Consider the following 15,000-nt stretch of genomic DNA (forward strand, 5'->3'; position numbering starts at 1 on the left):
AAGCGTAGTAAATCGTCATTGATTGAGCGCTAAAGTGGCCTCAGAATACGGCCATTCTGATATAAGTTATACAATTCCTCAGATAAGACCGAAAAAGCGTCTGGAAGTATCAGCAACCATCAGGGTAAGAGTGACAACAGGTCCATATGGGGGAAATCTTAGCAAATGGCTTCATGGTTATTCATGAGAATCGTGTTGTTGTATTTTTGAGTGTATCATGGGATCTCACCAGAAATCTGTGGCTTGACTACAAAACCTGTAACCTATGCTACTGTGGCCTACAGAGCATGAAGGATGGATAACCAGGTGTGTAAAGGTGTGAGGTGGGATAGATGGCCTGCAGTCCTATCCCAAATGGACACCTAATCCCTATGTACTTGTGGAGATCTGAGAGGATGTGATTGGTGTAAGAAATACGACTAAACTTCAAACTCCGGAGGGGTCAAAAAACGTATTTTTCGTTGTCGGCAGGATTCGAACCTGCGTGGGAAGATGCAAATGGATTTCTAGTCCATCGCCTTAACCACTCGGCCACGACAACTGTAACAGAAGTATGTGCTGGTTAGGAGTGAAGGGCAGGCATTGCATAGCCTACTGCAAAAGATAATTTAACAACTCAAAGATAATGTAGTAACTCATTATAGTGCAATAGCTTCATGAAACATTCCCCTCATTTGTTATTAAGTATGGCATTTTTCTTATTTTCTTGGCCCATCTCCAGATGGTTAGCATTTGAGAGGGTTTATTACTAATTGTTATTTCATCATCTTATTATTTACTGCAAAGCAGCATGACTCCTACGTGAGAGGCACTAAAAAACTGTCAGAAGTGGGATTTGAACCCACGCCTCCAATGGAGACTGCGACCTGAACGCAGCGCCTTAGACCGCTCGGCCATTCTGACTACAGGACCGAAGCTGGCTATTGGTTTAAGGATTATGGTTTAAAAGTACAAATAGGCACAGGCTCCTAAAATCACTACAGAGACCAGTAAATGCACGATATTGACTTGCACTCTCAATAGTCATTTGTTTTTAGCAATTAAAAACTCCAGTCATTGATTTAACCTCAATATGCCCTTCAATGGGAAAAGCGTAGTAAATCGTCATTGATTGAGCGCTAAAGTGGCCTCAGAATATGGCCATTCTGATATAAGTTATACAATTCCTCAGATAAGACCGAAAAAGCGGCTGGAAGTATCAGCAACCATCAGGGTAAGAGTGACAACAGGTCCACTTGGGGGAAATCTTAGCAAATGGCTTCATGGTTATTCATGAGAATTGTGTTGTTGTATTTTTGAGTGTATCATGGGATCTCACCTGAAATCTGTGACTTGACTACAAAACCTGTAACCTATGCTACTGTGGCCTACAGAGCATGAAGGATGGATAACCAGGTGTGTAAAGGTGTGAGGTGGGATAGATGGCCTGCAGTCCTATCCCAAATGGACACCTAATCCCTATGTACTTGTGGAGATCTGAGAGGATGTGATTGGTGTAAGAAATACGACTAAACTTCAAACTCCGGAGGGGTCAAAAAAACAGATTTTCGTTGTCGGCAGGATTCGAACCTGCGTGGGAAGATGCAAATGGATTTCTAGTCCATCGCCTTAACCACTCGGCCACGACAACTGTAACAGAAGTATGTGCTGGTTAGGAGTGAAGGGCAGGCATTGCATAGCCTACTGCAAACGATAATTTAACAACTCAAAGATAATGTAGTAACTCATTATAGTGCAATAGCTTCATGAAACATTCCCCTCATTTGTTATTAAGTATGGCATTTTTCTTATTTTCTTGGCCCATCTCCAGATGGTTAGCATTTGAGAGGGTTTATTACTAATTGTTATTTCATCATCTTATTATTACTGCAAAGCAGCATGACTCCTACGTGAGAGGCACTAAACAACTGTCAGAAGTGGGATTTGAACACACGCCTCCAATGGAGACTGCGATCTGAACGCAGCGCATTAGACCGCTCGGCCATTCTGACTACAGGACCGAAGCTGGCTATTGGGTTAAAGAGTATGGTTTAAAAGTACAAATAGGCACAGGCTCCTAAAATCACTACAGAGACCAGTAAATGCACGATACTGACTTGCACTCTCAATAGTCATTTGTTTTTAGCAATTAAAAACTCCAGTCATTGATTTAACCTCAATATGCCCTTCAATGGGAAAAGCGTAGTAAATCGTCATTGATTGAGCGCTAAAGTGGCCTCAGAATATGGCCATTCTGATATAAGTTATACAATTCCTCAGATAAGACCGAAAAAGCGGCTGGAAGTATCAGCAACCATCAGGGTAAGAGTGACAACAGGTCCACTTGGGGGAAATCTTAGCAAATGGCTTCATGGTTATTCATGAGAATTGTGTTGTTGTATTTTTGAGTGTATCATGGGATCTCACCTGAAATCTGTGGCTTGACTACAAAACCTGTAACCTATGCTACTGTGGCCTACAGAGCATGAAGGATGGATAACCAGGTGTGTAAAGGTGTGAGGTGGGATAGATGGCCTGCAGTCCTATCCCAAATGGACACCTAATCCCTATGTACTTGTGGAGATCTGAGAGGATGTGATTGGTGTAAGAAATACGACTAAACTTCAAACTCCGGAGGGGTCAAAAAAACAGATTTTTCGTTGTCGGCAGGATTTGAACCTGCGTGGGAAGATGCAAATGGATTTCTAGTCCATCGCCTTAACCACTCGGCCACGACAACTGTAACAGAAGTATGTGCTGGTTAGGAGTGAAGGGCAGGCATTGCATAGCCTACTGCAAATGATAATTTAACAACTCAAAGATAATGTAGTAACTCATTATAGTGCAATAGCTTCATGAAACATTCCCCTCATTTGTTATTAAGTATGGCATTTTTCTTATTTTCTTGGCCCATCTCCAGATGGTTAGCATTTGAGAGGGTTTATTACTAATTGTTATTTCATCATCTTATTATTACTGCAAAGCAGCATGACTCCTACGTGAGAGGCACTAAACAACTGTCAGAAGTGGGATTTGAACACACGCCTCCAATGGAGACTGCGATCTGAACGCAGCGCATTAGACCGCTCGGCCATTCTGACTACAGGACCGAAGCTGGCTATTGGGTTAAAGAGTATGGTTTAAAAGTACAAATAGGCACAGGCTCCTAAAATCACTACAGAGACCAGTAAATGCACGATACTGACTTGCACTCTCAATAGTCATTTGTTTTTAGCAATTAAAAACTCCAGTCATTGATTTAACCTCAATATGCCCTTCAATGGGAAAAGCGTAGTAAATCGTCATTGATTGAGCGCTAAAGTGGCCTCAGAATATGGCCATTCTGATATAAGTTATACAATTCCTCAGATAAGACCGAAAAAGCGGCTGGAAGTATCAGCAACCATCAGGGTAAGAGTGACAACAGGTCCACTTGGGGGAAATCTTAGCAAATGGCTTCATGGTTATTCATGAGAATTGTGTTGTTGTATTTTTGAGTGTATCATGGGATCTCACCTGAAATCTGTGGCTTGACTACAAAACCTGTAACCTATGCTACTGTGGCCTACAGAGCATGAAGGATGGATAACCAGGTGTGTAAAGGTGTGAGGTGGGATAGATGGCCTGCAGTCCTATCCCAAATGGACACCTAATCCCTATGTACTTGTGGAGATCTGAGAGGATGTGATTGGTGTAAGAAATACGACTAAACTTCAAACTCCGGAGGGGTCAAAAAAACAGATTTTTCGTTGTCGGCAGGATTCAAACCTGCGTGGGAAGATGCAAATGGATTTCTAGTCCATCGCCTTAACCACTCGGCCACGACAACTGTAACAGAAGTATGTGCTGGTTAGGAGTGAAGGGCAGGCATTGCATAGCCTACTGCAAATGATAATTTAACAACTCAAAGATAATGTAGTAACTCATTATAGTGCAATAGCTTCATGAAACATTCCCCTCATTTGTTATTAAGTATGGCATTTTTCTTATTTTCTTGGCCCATCTCCAGATGGTTAGCATTTGAGAGGGTTTATTACTAATTGTTATTTCATCATCTTATTATTTACTGCAAAGCAGCATGACTCCTACGTGAGAGGCACTAAACAACTGTCAGAAGTGGGATTTGAACCCACGCCTCCAATGGAGACTGCGACCTGAACGCAGCGCCTTAGACCGCTCGGCCATTCTGACTACAGGACCGAAGCTGGCTATTGGGTTAAGGAGTATGGTTTAAAAGTACAAATAGGCACAGGCTCCTAAAATCACTACAGAGACCAGTAAATGCACGATACTGACTTGCACTCTCAATAGTCATTTGTTTTTAGCAATTAAAAACTCCAGTCATTGATTTAACCTCAATATGCCCTTCAATGGGAAAAGCGTAGTAAATCGTCATTGATTGAGCGCTAAAGTGGCCTCAGAATATGGCCATTCTGATATAAGTTATACAATTCCTCAGATAAGACCGAAAAAGCGTCTGGAAGTATCAGCAACCATCAGGGTAAGAGTGACAACAGGTCCACTTGGGGGAAATCTTAGCAAATGGCTTCATGGTTATTCATGAGAATTGTGTTGTTGTATTTTTGAGTGTATCATGGGATCTCACCTGAAATCTGTGGCTTGACTACAAAACCTGTAACCTATGCTACTGTGGCCTACAGAGCATGAAGGATGGATAACCAGGTGTGTAAAGGTGTGAGGTGGGATAGATGGCCTGCAGTCCTATCCCAAATGGACACCTAATCCCTATGTACTTGTGGAGATCTGAGAGGATGTGATTGGTGTAAGAAATACGACTAAACTTCAAACTCCGGAGGGGTCAAAAAAACAGATTTTTCGTTGTCGGCAGGATTCAAACCTGCGTGGGAAGATGCAAATGGATTTCTAGTCCATCGCCTTAACCACTCGGCCACGACAACTGTAACAGAAGTATGTGCTGGTTAGGAGTGAAGGGCAGGCATTGCATAGCCTACTGCAAATGATAATTTAACAACTCAAAGATAATGTAGTAACTCATTATAGTGCAATAGCTTCATGAAACATTCCCCTCATTTGTTATTAAGTATGGCATTTTTCTTATTTTCTTGGCCCATCTCCAGATGGTTAGCATTTGAGAGGGTTTATTACTAATTGTTATTTCATCATCTTATTATTACTGCAAAGCAGCATGACTCCTACGTGAGAGGCACTAAACAACTGTCAGAAGTGGGATTTGAACACATGCCTCCAATGGAGACTGCGATCTGAACGCAGCGCCTTAGACCGCTCGGCCATTCTGACTACAGGACCGAAGCTGGCTATTGGGTTAAAGAGTATGGTTTAAAAGTACAAATAGGCACAGGCTCCTAAAATCACTACAGAGACCAGTAAATGCACGATACTGACTTGCACTCTCAATAGTCATTTGTTTTTAGCAATTAAAAACTCCAGTCATTGATTTAACCTCAATATGCCCTTCAATGGGAAAAGCGTAGTAAATCGTCATTGATTGAGCGCTAAAGTGGCCTCAGAATATGGCCATTCTGATATAAGTTATACAATTCCTCAGATAAGACCGAAAAAGCGGCTGGAAGTATCAGCAACCATCAGGGTAAGAGTGACAACAGGTCCACTTGGGGGAAATCTTAGCAAATGGCTTCATGGTTATTCATGAGAATTGTGTTGTTGTATTTTTGAGTGTATCATGGGATCTCACCTGAAATCTGTGGCTTGACTACAAAACCTGTAACCTATGCTACTGTGGCCTACAGAGCATGAAGGATGGATAACCAGGTGTGTAAAGGTGTGAGGTGGGATAGATGGCCTGCAGTCCTATCCCAAATGGACACCTAATCCCTATGTACTTGTGGAGATCTGAGAGGATGTGATTGGTGTAAGAAATACGACTAAACTTCAAACTCCGGAGGGGTCAAAAAAACAGATTTTTCGTTGTCGGCAGGATTCGAACCTGCGTGGGAAGATGCAAATGGATTTCTAGTCCATCGCCTTAACCACTCGGCCACGACAACTGTAACAGAAGTATGTGCTGGTTAGGAGTGAAGGGCAGGCATTGCATAGCCTACTGCAAATGATAATTTAACAACTCAAAGATAATGTAGTAACTCATTATAGTGCAATAGGTTCATGAAACATTCCCCTCATTTGTTATTAAGTATGGCATTTTTCTTATTTTCTTGGCCCATCTCCAGATGGTTAGCATTTGAGAGGGTTTATTACTAATTGTTATTTCATCATCTTATTATTTACTGCAAAGCAGCATGACTCCTACGTGAGAGGCACTAAACAACTGTCAGAAGTGGGATTTGAACCCACGCCTCCAATGGAGACTGCGACCTGAACGCAGCGCCTTAGACCGCTCGGCCATTCTGACTACAGGACCGAAGCTGGCTATTGGTTTAAGGATTATGGTTTAAAAGTACAAATAGGCACAGGCTCCTAAAATCACTACAGAGACCAGTAAATGCACGATACTGACTTGCACTCTCAATAGTCATTTGTTTTTAGCAATTAAAAACTCCAGTCATTGATTTAACCTCAATATGCCCTTCAATGGGAAAAGCGTAGTAAATCGTCATTGATTGATCGCTAAAGTGGCCTCAGAATATGGCCATTCTGATATAAGTTATACAATTCCTCAGATAAGACCGAAAAAGCGTCTGGAAGTATCAGCAACCATCAGGGTAAGAGTGACAACAGGTCCACTTGGGGGAAATCTTAGCAAATGGCTTCATGGTTATTCATGAGAATTGTGTTGTTGTATTTTTGAGTGTATCATGGGATCTCACCTGAAATCTGTGGCTTGACTACAAAACCTGTAACCTATGCTACTGTGGCCTACAGAGCATGAAGGATGGATAACCAGGTGTGTAAAGGTGTGAGGTGGGATAGATGGCCTGCAGTCCTATCCCAAATGGACACCTAATCCCTATGTACTTGTGGAGATCTGAGAGGATGTGATTGGTGTAAGAAATACGACTAAACTTCAAACTCCGGAGGGGTCAAAAAACGTATTTTTCGTTGTCGGCAGGATTCGAACCTGCGTGGGAAGATGCACATGGATTTCTAGTCCATCGCCTTAACCACTCGGCCACGACAACTGTAACAGAAGTATGTGCTGGTTAGGAGTGAAGGGCAGGCATTGCATAGCCTACTGCAAATGATAATTTAACAACTCAAAGATAATGTAGTAACTCATTATAGTGCAATAGCTTCATGAAACATTCCCCTCATTTGTTATTAAGTATGGCATTTTTCTTATTTTCTTGGCCCATCTCCAGATGGTTAGCATTTGAGAGGGTTTATTACTAATTGTTATTTCATCATCTTATTATTTACTGCAAAGCAGCATGACTCCTACGTGAGAGGCACTAAACAACTGTCAGAAGTGGGATTTGAACACACGCCTCCAATGGAGACTGCGATCTGAACGCAGCGCCTTAGACCGCTCGGCCATTCTGACTACAGGACCGAAGCTGGCTATTGGGTTAAAGAGTATGGTTTAAAAGTACAAATAGGCACAGGCTCCTAAAATCACTACAGAGACCAGTAAATGCACGATACTGACTTGCACTCTCAATAGTCATTTGTTTTTAGCAATTAAAAACTCCAGTCATTGATTTAACCTCAATATGCCCTTCAATGGGAAAAGCGTAGTAAATCGTCATTGATTGAGCGCTAAAGTGGCCTCAGAATATGGCCATTCTGATATAAGTTATACAATTCCTCAGATAAGACCGAAAAAGCGGCTGGAAGTATCAGCAACCATCAGGGTAAGAGTGACAACAGGTCCACTTGGGGGAAATCTTAGCAAATGGCTTCATGGTTATTCATGAGAATTGTGTTGTTGTATTTTTGAGTGTATCATGGGATCTCACCTGAAATCTGTGGCTTGACTACAAAACCTGTAACCTATGCTACTGTGGCCTACAGAGCATGAAGGATGGATAACCAGGTGTGTAAAGGTGTGAGGTGGGATAGATGGCCTGCAGTCCTATCCCAAATGGACACCTAATCCCTATGTACTTGTGGAGATCTGAGAGGATGTGATTGGTGTAAGAAATACGACTAAACTTCAAACTCCGGAGGGGTCAAAAAAACAGATTTTTCGTTGTCGGCAGGATTCGAACCTGCGTGGGAAGATGCAAATGGATTTCTAGTCCATCGCCTTAACCACTCGGCCACGACAACTGTAACAGAAGTATGTGCTGGTTAGGAGTGAAGGGCAGGCATTGCATAGCCTACTGCAAATGATAATTTAACAACTCAAAGATAATGTAGTAACTCATTATAGTGCAATAGCTGGCTATTGGGTTAAGGAGTATGGTTTAAAAGTACAAATAGGCACAGGCTCCTAAAATCACTACAGAGACCAGTAAATGCACGATACTGACTTGCACTCTCAATAGTCATTTGTTTTTAGCAATTAAAAACTCCAGTCATTGATTTAACCTCAATATGCCCTTCAATGGGAAAAGCGTAGTAAATCGTCATTGATTGAGCGCTAAAGTGGCCTCAGAATATGGCCATTCTGATATAAGTTATACAATTCCTCAGATAAGACCGAAAAAGCGTCTGGAAGTATCAGCAACCATCAGGGTAAGAGTGACAACAGGTCCACTTGGGGGAAATCTTAGCAAATGGCTTCATGGTTATTCATGAGAATTGTGTTGTTGTATTTTTGAGTGTATCATGGGATCTCACCTGAAATCTGTGGCTTGACTACAAAACCTGTAACCTATGCTACTGTGGCCTACAGAGCATGAAGGATGGATAACCAGGTGTGTAAAGGTGTGAGGTGGGATAGATGGCCTGCAGTCCTATCCCAAATGGACACCTAATCCCTATGTACTTGTGGAGATCTGAGAGGATGTGATTGGTGTAAGAAATACGACTAAACTTCATACTCCGGAGGGGTCAAAAAAACTGATTATTCGTTGTCGGCAGGATTCGAACCTGCGTGGGAAGATGCAAATGGATTTCTAGTCCATCGCCTTAACCACTCGGCCACGACAACTGTAACAGAAGTATGTGCTGGTTAGGAGTGAAGGGCAGGCATTGCATAGCCTACTGCAAATGATAATTTAACAACTCAAAGATAATGTAGTAACTCATTATAGTGCAATAGGTTCATGAAACATTCCCCTCATTTGTTATTAAGTATGGCATTTTTCTTATTTTCTTGGCCCATCTCCAGATGGTTAGCATTTGAGAGGGTTTATTACTAATTGTTATTTCATCATCTTATTATTTACTGCAAAGCAGCATGACTCCTACGTGAGAGGCACTAAACAACTGTCAGAAGTGGGATTTGAACCCACGCCTCCAATGGAGACTGCGACCTGAACGCAGCGCCTTAGACCGCTCGGCCATTCTGACTACAGGACCGAAGCTGGCTATTGGTTTAAGGATTATGGTTTAAAAGTACAAATAGGCACAGGCTCCTAAAATCACTACAGAGACCAGTAAATGCACGATACTGACTTGCACTCTCAATAGTCATTTGTTTTTAGCAATTAAAAACTCCAGTCATTGATTTAACCTCAATATGCCCTTCAATGGGAAAAGCGTAGTAAATCGTCATTGATTGATCGCTAAAGTGGCCTCAGAATATGGCCATTCTGATATAAGTTATACAATTCCTCAGATAAGACCGAAAAAGCGTCTGGAAGTATCAGCAACCATCAGGGTAAGAGTGACAACAGGTCCACTTGGGGGAAATCTTAGCAAATGGCTTCATGGTTATTCATGAGAATTGTGTTGTTGTATTTTTGAGTGTATCATGGGATCTCACCTGAAATCTGTGGCTTGACTACAAAACCTGTAACCTATGCTACTGTGGCCTACAGAGCATGAAGGATGGATAACCAGGTGTGTAAAGGTGTGAGGTGGGATAGATGGCCTGCAGTCCTATCCCAAATGGACACCTAATCCCTATGTACTTGTGGAGATCTGAGAGGATGTGATTGGTGTAAGAAATACGACTAAACTTCAAACTCCGGAGGGGTCAAAAAACGTATTTTTCGTTGTCGGCAGGATTCGAACCTGCGTGGGAAGATGCACATGGATTTCTAGTCCATCGCCTTAACCACTCGGCCACGACAACTGTAACAGAAGTATGTGCTGGTTAGGAGTGAAGGGCAGGCATTGCATAGCCTACTGCAAATGATAATTTAACAACTCAAAGATAATGTAGTAACTCATTATAGTGCAATAGCTTCATGAAACATTCCCCTCATTTGTTATTAAGTATGGCATTTTTCTTATTTTCTTGGCCCATCTCCAGATGGTTAGCATTTGAGAGGGTTTATTACTAATTGTTATTTCATCATCTTATTATTTACTGCAAAGCAGCATGACTCCTACGTGAGAGGCACTAAACAACTGTCAGAAGTGGGATTTGAACACACGCCTCCAATGGAGACTGCGATCTGAACGCAGCGCCTTAGACCGCTCGGCCATTCTGACTACAGGACCGAAGCTGGCTATTGGGTTAAAGAGTATGGTTTAAAAGTACAAATAGGCACAGGCTCCTAAAATCACTACAGAGACCAGTAAATGCACGATACTGACTTGCACTCTCAATAGTCATTTGTTTTTAGCAATTAAAAACTCCAGTCATTGATTTAACCTCAATATGCCCTTCAATGGGAAAAGCGTAGTAAATCGTCATTGATTGAGCGCTAAAGTGGCCTCAGAATATGGCCATTCTGATATAAGTTATACAATTCCTCAGATAAGACCGAAAAAGCGGCTGGAAGTATCAGCAACCATCAGGGTAAGAGTGACAACAGGTCCACTTGGGGGAAATCTTAGCAAATGGCTTCATGGTTATTCATGAGAATTGTGTTGTTGTATTTTTGAGTGTATCATGGGATCTCACCTGAAATCTGTGGCTTGACTACAAAACCTGTAACCTATGCTACTGTGGCCTACAGAGCATGAAGGATGGATAACCAGGTGTGTAAAGGTGTGAGGTGGGATAGATGGCCTGCAGTCCTATCCCAAATGGACACCTAATCCCTATGTACTTGTGGAGATCTGAGAGGATGTGATTGGTGTAAGAAATACGACTAAACTTCAAACTCCGGAGGGGTCAAAAAAACAGATTTTTCGTTGTCGGCAGGATTCGAACCTGCGTGGGAAGATGCAAATGGATTTCTAGTCCATCGCCTTAACCACTCGGCCACGACAACTGTAACAGAAGTATGTGCTGGTTAGGAGTGAAGGGCAGGCATTGCATAGCCTACTGCAAATGATAATTTAACAACTCAAAGATAATGTAGTAACTCATTATAGTGCAATAGCTGGCTATTGGGTTAAGGAGTATGGTTTAAAAGTACAAATAGGCACAGGCTCCTAAAATCACTACAGAGACCAGTAAATGCACGATACTGACTTGCACTCTCAATAGTCATTTGTTTTTAGCAATTAAAAACTCCAGTCATTGATTTAACCTCAATATGCCCTTCAATGGGAAAAGCGTAGTAAATCGTCATTGATTGAGCGCTAAAGTGGCCTCAGAATATGGCCATTCTGATATAAGTTATACAATTCCTCAGATAAGACCGAAAAAGCGTCTGGAAGTATCAGCAACCATCAGGGTAAGAGTGACAACAGGTCCACTTGGGGGAAATCTTAGCAAATGGCTTCATGGTTATTCATGAGAATTGTGTTGTTGTATTTTTGAGTGTATCATGGGATCTCACCTGAAATCTGTGGCTTGACTACAAAACCTGTAACCTATGCTACTGTGGCCTACAGAGCATGAAGGATGGATAACCAGGTGTGTAAAGGTGTGAGGTGGGATAGATGGCCTGCAGTCCTATCCCAAATGGACACCTAATCCCTATGTACTTGTGGAGATCTGAGAGGATGTGATTGGTGTAAGAAATACGACTAAACTTCAAACTCCGGAGGGGTCAAAAAACAGATTTTTCGTTGTCGGCAGGATTCGAACCTGCGTGGGAAGATGCAAATGGAGTTCTAGTCCATCGCCTTAACCACTCGGCCACGACAACTGTAACAGAAGTATGTGCTGGTTAGGAGTGAAGGGCAGGCATTGCATAGCCTACTGCAAAAGATAATTTAACAAATCAAAGATAATGTAGTAACTCATTATAGTGCAATAGCTTCATGAAACATTCCCCTCATTTGTTATTAAGTATGGCATTTTTCTTATTTTCTTGGCCCATCTCCAGATGGTTAGCATTTGAGAGGGTTTATTACTAATTGTTATTTCATCATCTTATTATTTACTGCAAAGCAGCATGACTCCTACGTGAGAGGCACTAAACAACTGTCAGAAGTGGGATTTGAACACACGCCTCCAATGGAGACTGCGACCTGAACGCAGCGCCTTAGACCGCTCGGCCATTCTGACTACAGGACCGAAGCTGGCTATTGGTTTAAGGAGTATGGTTTAAAAGTACAAATAGGCACAGGCTCCTAAAATCACTACAGAGACCAGTAAATGCACGATACTGACTTGCACTCTCAATAGTCATTTGTTTTTAGCAATTAAAAACTCCAGTCATTGATTTAACCTCAATATGCCCTTCAATGGGAAAAGCGTAGTAAATCGTCATTGATTGAGCGCTAAAGTGGCCTCAGAATATGGCCATTCTGATATAAGTTATACAATTCCTCAGATAAGACCGAAAAAGCGTCTGGAAGTATCAGCAACCATCAGGGTAAGAGTGACAACAGGTCCACTTGGGGGAAATCTTAGCAAATGGCTTCATGGTTATTCATGAGAATTGTGTTGTTGTATTTTTGAGTGTATCATGGGATCTCACCTGAAATCTGTGGCTTGACTACAAAACCTGTAACCTATGCTACTGTGGCCTACAGAGCATGAAGGATGGATAACCAGGTGTGTAAAGGTGTGAGGTGGGATAGATGGCCTGCAGTCCTATCCCAAATGGACACCTAATCCCTATGTACTTGTGGAGATCTGAGAGGATGTGATTGGTGTAAGAAATACGACTAAACTTCAAACTCCAGAGGGGTCAAAAAACGGATTTTTCGTTGTCGGCAGGATTCAAACCTGCGTGGGAAGATGCAAATGGATTTCTAGTCCATCGCCTTAACCACTCGGCCACGACAACTGTAACAGAAGTATGTGCTGGTTAGGAGTGAAGGGCAGGCATTGCATAGCCTACTGCAAAAGATAATTTAACAACTCAAAGATAATGTAGTAACTCATTATAGTGCAATAGCTTCATGAAACATTCCCCTCATTTGTTATTATCTCCCGTCTGGATTACTGCAACTCGCTGTTGGCTGGGCTCCCTGCCTGTGCCATTAAACCCCTACAACTCATCCAGAACGCCTCAGCCCGTCTGGTGTTCAACCTTCCCAAGTTCTCTCACGTCACCCCGCTCCTCCGCTCTCTCCACTGGCTTCCAGTCGAAGCTCGCATCCGCTACAAGACCATGGTGCTTGCCTACGGAGCTGTGAGGGGAACGGCACCTCCGTACCTTCAGGCTCTGATCAGGCCCTACACCCAAACAAGGGCACTCCGTTCATCCACCTCTGGCCTGCTCGCCTCCCTACCTCTGAGGAAGCACAGTTCCCGCTCAGCCCAGTCAAAACTGTTCGCTGCTCTGGCACCCCAATGGTGGAACAAGCTCCCTCACGACGCCAGGACAGCGGAGTCAATCACCACCTTCCGGAGAAACCTGAAACCCCACCTCTTCAAGGAATACCTGGGATAGGATAAAGTAATCCTTCTAACCCCCCCCTCAAAAGATTTAGATGCACTATTGTAAAGTGGCTGTTCCACTGGATATTATAGGTGAATGCACCAATTTGTAAGTCGCTCTGGATAAGAGCGTCTGCTAAATGACTAAAATGTAAATGTAAAAATGTTATTAAGTATGGCATTTTTCTTATTTTCTTGGCCCATCTCCAGATGGTTAGCATTTGAGAGGGTTTATTACTAATTGTTATTTCATCATCTTATTATTTACTGCAAAGCAGCATGACTCCTACGTGAGAGGCACTAAACAACTGTCAGAAGTGGGATTTGAACCCACGCTTCCAATGGAGACTGCGACCTGAACGCAGCGCCTTAGACCGCTCGGCCATTCTGACTACAGGACCGAAGCTGGCTATTGGTTTAAGGAGTATGGTTTAAAAGTACAAATAGGCACAGGCTCCTAAAATCACTACAGAGACCAGTAAATGCACGATACTGACTTGCACTTTCAATAGTCATTTGTTTTTAGCAATTAAAAACTCCAGTCATTGATTTAACCTCAATATGCCCTTCAATGGGAAAAGCGTAGTAAATCGTCATTGATTGAGCGCTAAAGTGGCCTCAGAATATGGCCATTCTGATATAAGTTATCCTGTTGGGTCTAGGGGGCAGCATTTGCACGTCTGGATAAAAAAAATGTACCCGATTTAATCTGGTTACTAATCCTACCCATTAACTAGAATATGCATATACTTATTATATATGGTTAGAAAACACTCTAAAGTTTCCAAAACTGTTTGAATGGTGTCTGTGAGTATAACAGAACTCATTTGGCAGGCAAAACCCTGAGACATTTTCTGACAGGAAGTGGATACCTGATGTGTTGTATTGACTTTAAACCTATCCCATTGAAAAACACAGGGGTTTAGGAATATTTTGGCACTTCCTATTGCTTCCACTAGATGTCACCAGCCTTTACAAAGTGTTTTGAGTCTTCTGGAGGGAGATCTGACCGAACAAGAGCCATGGAACGGTGATGTCCCATTAGACACCTGGCGCGCTACTTCATGTTGGGTACCCTCGTTCCAATACGTTATAAAAGGCTATGCATTCGTCCACCTTGAATATTATTCATGTTCTGGTTAAAAAAGGCCCTAATGATTTATGCTATACAACGTTTGACATGTTTGAACGAACGGAAATATATTTTTTCCCCTCGTTCATGACGAGAAGTCCGGCTGGCTTACATCATGTGCTAACGAGACGGAGATTTTTGGACATAAATGATGAGCTTTTTTGAACAAAACTACATTCGTTATGGA

At 42.3% G+C, this 15,000-nt stretch overlaps 24 non-coding genes across 24 annotated transcripts; all 24 read right to left on the reverse strand.

The window, feature by feature from the left end:
• Nucleotides 1-459: 459 nt before the first annotated feature.
• trnas-aga (transfer RNA serine (anticodon AGA)) lies at nucleotides 460-541 on the reverse strand. The gene has a single exon. It is a non-coding gene; the product is annotated as a tRNA-Ser (tRNA).
• A 279-nt stretch (nucleotides 542-820) lies between these two features.
• Nucleotides 821-903, reverse strand: trnal-cag (transfer RNA leucine (anticodon CAG)). Its single transcript has one exon. It is a non-coding gene; the product is annotated as a tRNA-Leu (tRNA).
• A 645-nt stretch (nucleotides 904-1,548) lies between these two features.
• On the reverse strand, nucleotides 1,549-1,630 carry trnas-aga (transfer RNA serine (anticodon AGA)). Its single transcript has one exon. It is a non-coding gene; the product is annotated as a tRNA-Ser (tRNA).
• Nucleotides 1,631-1,908: 278 nt separating this feature from the next.
• On the reverse strand, nucleotides 1,909-1,991 carry trnal-cag (transfer RNA leucine (anticodon CAG)). Its single transcript has one exon. It is a non-coding gene; the product is annotated as a tRNA-Leu (tRNA).
• Nucleotides 1,992-2,637: 646 nt separating this feature from the next.
• Nucleotides 2,638-2,719, reverse strand: trnas-aga (transfer RNA serine (anticodon AGA)). Its single transcript has one exon. It is a non-coding gene; the product is annotated as a tRNA-Ser (tRNA).
• Nucleotides 2,720-2,997: 278 nt separating this feature from the next.
• Nucleotides 2,998-3,080, reverse strand: trnal-cag (transfer RNA leucine (anticodon CAG)). The gene has a single exon. It is a non-coding gene; the product is annotated as a tRNA-Leu (tRNA).
• A 646-nt stretch (nucleotides 3,081-3,726) lies between these two features.
• On the reverse strand, nucleotides 3,727-3,808 carry trnas-aga (transfer RNA serine (anticodon AGA)). The gene has a single exon. It is a non-coding gene; the product is annotated as a tRNA-Ser (tRNA).
• Nucleotides 3,809-4,087: 279 nt separating this feature from the next.
• trnal-cag (transfer RNA leucine (anticodon CAG)) lies at nucleotides 4,088-4,170 on the reverse strand. Its single transcript has one exon. It is a non-coding gene; the product is annotated as a tRNA-Leu (tRNA).
• Nucleotides 4,171-4,816: 646 nt separating this feature from the next.
• trnas-aga (transfer RNA serine (anticodon AGA)) lies at nucleotides 4,817-4,898 on the reverse strand. The gene has a single exon. It is a non-coding gene; the product is annotated as a tRNA-Ser (tRNA).
• A 278-nt stretch (nucleotides 4,899-5,176) lies between these two features.
• On the reverse strand, nucleotides 5,177-5,259 carry trnal-cag (transfer RNA leucine (anticodon CAG)). The gene has a single exon. It is a non-coding gene; the product is annotated as a tRNA-Leu (tRNA).
• A 646-nt stretch (nucleotides 5,260-5,905) lies between these two features.
• On the reverse strand, nucleotides 5,906-5,987 carry trnas-aga (transfer RNA serine (anticodon AGA)). Its single transcript has one exon. It is a non-coding gene; the product is annotated as a tRNA-Ser (tRNA).
• A 279-nt stretch (nucleotides 5,988-6,266) lies between these two features.
• On the reverse strand, nucleotides 6,267-6,349 carry trnal-cag (transfer RNA leucine (anticodon CAG)). The gene has a single exon. It is a non-coding gene; the product is annotated as a tRNA-Leu (tRNA).
• Nucleotides 6,350-6,994: 645 nt separating this feature from the next.
• Nucleotides 6,995-7,076, reverse strand: trnas-aga (transfer RNA serine (anticodon AGA)). Its single transcript has one exon. It is a non-coding gene; the product is annotated as a tRNA-Ser (tRNA).
• A 279-nt stretch (nucleotides 7,077-7,355) lies between these two features.
• trnal-cag (transfer RNA leucine (anticodon CAG)) lies at nucleotides 7,356-7,438 on the reverse strand. Its single transcript has one exon. It is a non-coding gene; the product is annotated as a tRNA-Leu (tRNA).
• A 646-nt stretch (nucleotides 7,439-8,084) lies between these two features.
• Nucleotides 8,085-8,166, reverse strand: trnas-aga (transfer RNA serine (anticodon AGA)). The gene has a single exon. It is a non-coding gene; the product is annotated as a tRNA-Ser (tRNA).
• A 744-nt stretch (nucleotides 8,167-8,910) lies between these two features.
• trnas-aga (transfer RNA serine (anticodon AGA)) lies at nucleotides 8,911-8,992 on the reverse strand. Its single transcript has one exon. It is a non-coding gene; the product is annotated as a tRNA-Ser (tRNA).
• Nucleotides 8,993-9,271: 279 nt separating this feature from the next.
• On the reverse strand, nucleotides 9,272-9,354 carry trnal-cag (transfer RNA leucine (anticodon CAG)). The gene has a single exon. It is a non-coding gene; the product is annotated as a tRNA-Leu (tRNA).
• A 645-nt stretch (nucleotides 9,355-9,999) lies between these two features.
• On the reverse strand, nucleotides 10,000-10,081 carry trnas-aga (transfer RNA serine (anticodon AGA)). Its single transcript has one exon. It is a non-coding gene; the product is annotated as a tRNA-Ser (tRNA).
• A 279-nt stretch (nucleotides 10,082-10,360) lies between these two features.
• Nucleotides 10,361-10,443, reverse strand: trnal-cag (transfer RNA leucine (anticodon CAG)). The gene has a single exon. It is a non-coding gene; the product is annotated as a tRNA-Leu (tRNA).
• Nucleotides 10,444-11,089: 646 nt separating this feature from the next.
• On the reverse strand, nucleotides 11,090-11,171 carry trnas-aga (transfer RNA serine (anticodon AGA)). The gene has a single exon. It is a non-coding gene; the product is annotated as a tRNA-Ser (tRNA).
• A 743-nt stretch (nucleotides 11,172-11,914) lies between these two features.
• On the reverse strand, nucleotides 11,915-11,996 carry trnas-aga (transfer RNA serine (anticodon AGA)). The gene has a single exon. It is a non-coding gene; the product is annotated as a tRNA-Ser (tRNA).
• A 279-nt stretch (nucleotides 11,997-12,275) lies between these two features.
• trnal-cag (transfer RNA leucine (anticodon CAG)) lies at nucleotides 12,276-12,358 on the reverse strand. The gene has a single exon. It is a non-coding gene; the product is annotated as a tRNA-Leu (tRNA).
• A 645-nt stretch (nucleotides 12,359-13,003) lies between these two features.
• Nucleotides 13,004-13,085, reverse strand: trnas-aga (transfer RNA serine (anticodon AGA)). Its single transcript has one exon. It is a non-coding gene; the product is annotated as a tRNA-Ser (tRNA).
• A 905-nt stretch (nucleotides 13,086-13,990) lies between these two features.
• trnal-cag (transfer RNA leucine (anticodon CAG)) lies at nucleotides 13,991-14,073 on the reverse strand. Its single transcript has one exon. It is a non-coding gene; the product is annotated as a tRNA-Leu (tRNA).
• Nucleotides 14,074-15,000: the final 927 nt, after the last annotated feature.

This window comes from Salmo salar, chromosome 17 (assembly GCF_965601325.2).
Source record: "Salmo salar chromosome 17, fSalSal1, whole genome shotgun sequence".
Classification (NCBI taxonomy): Eukaryota; Metazoa; Chordata; class Actinopteri; order Salmoniformes; family Salmonidae; genus Salmo; species Salmo salar.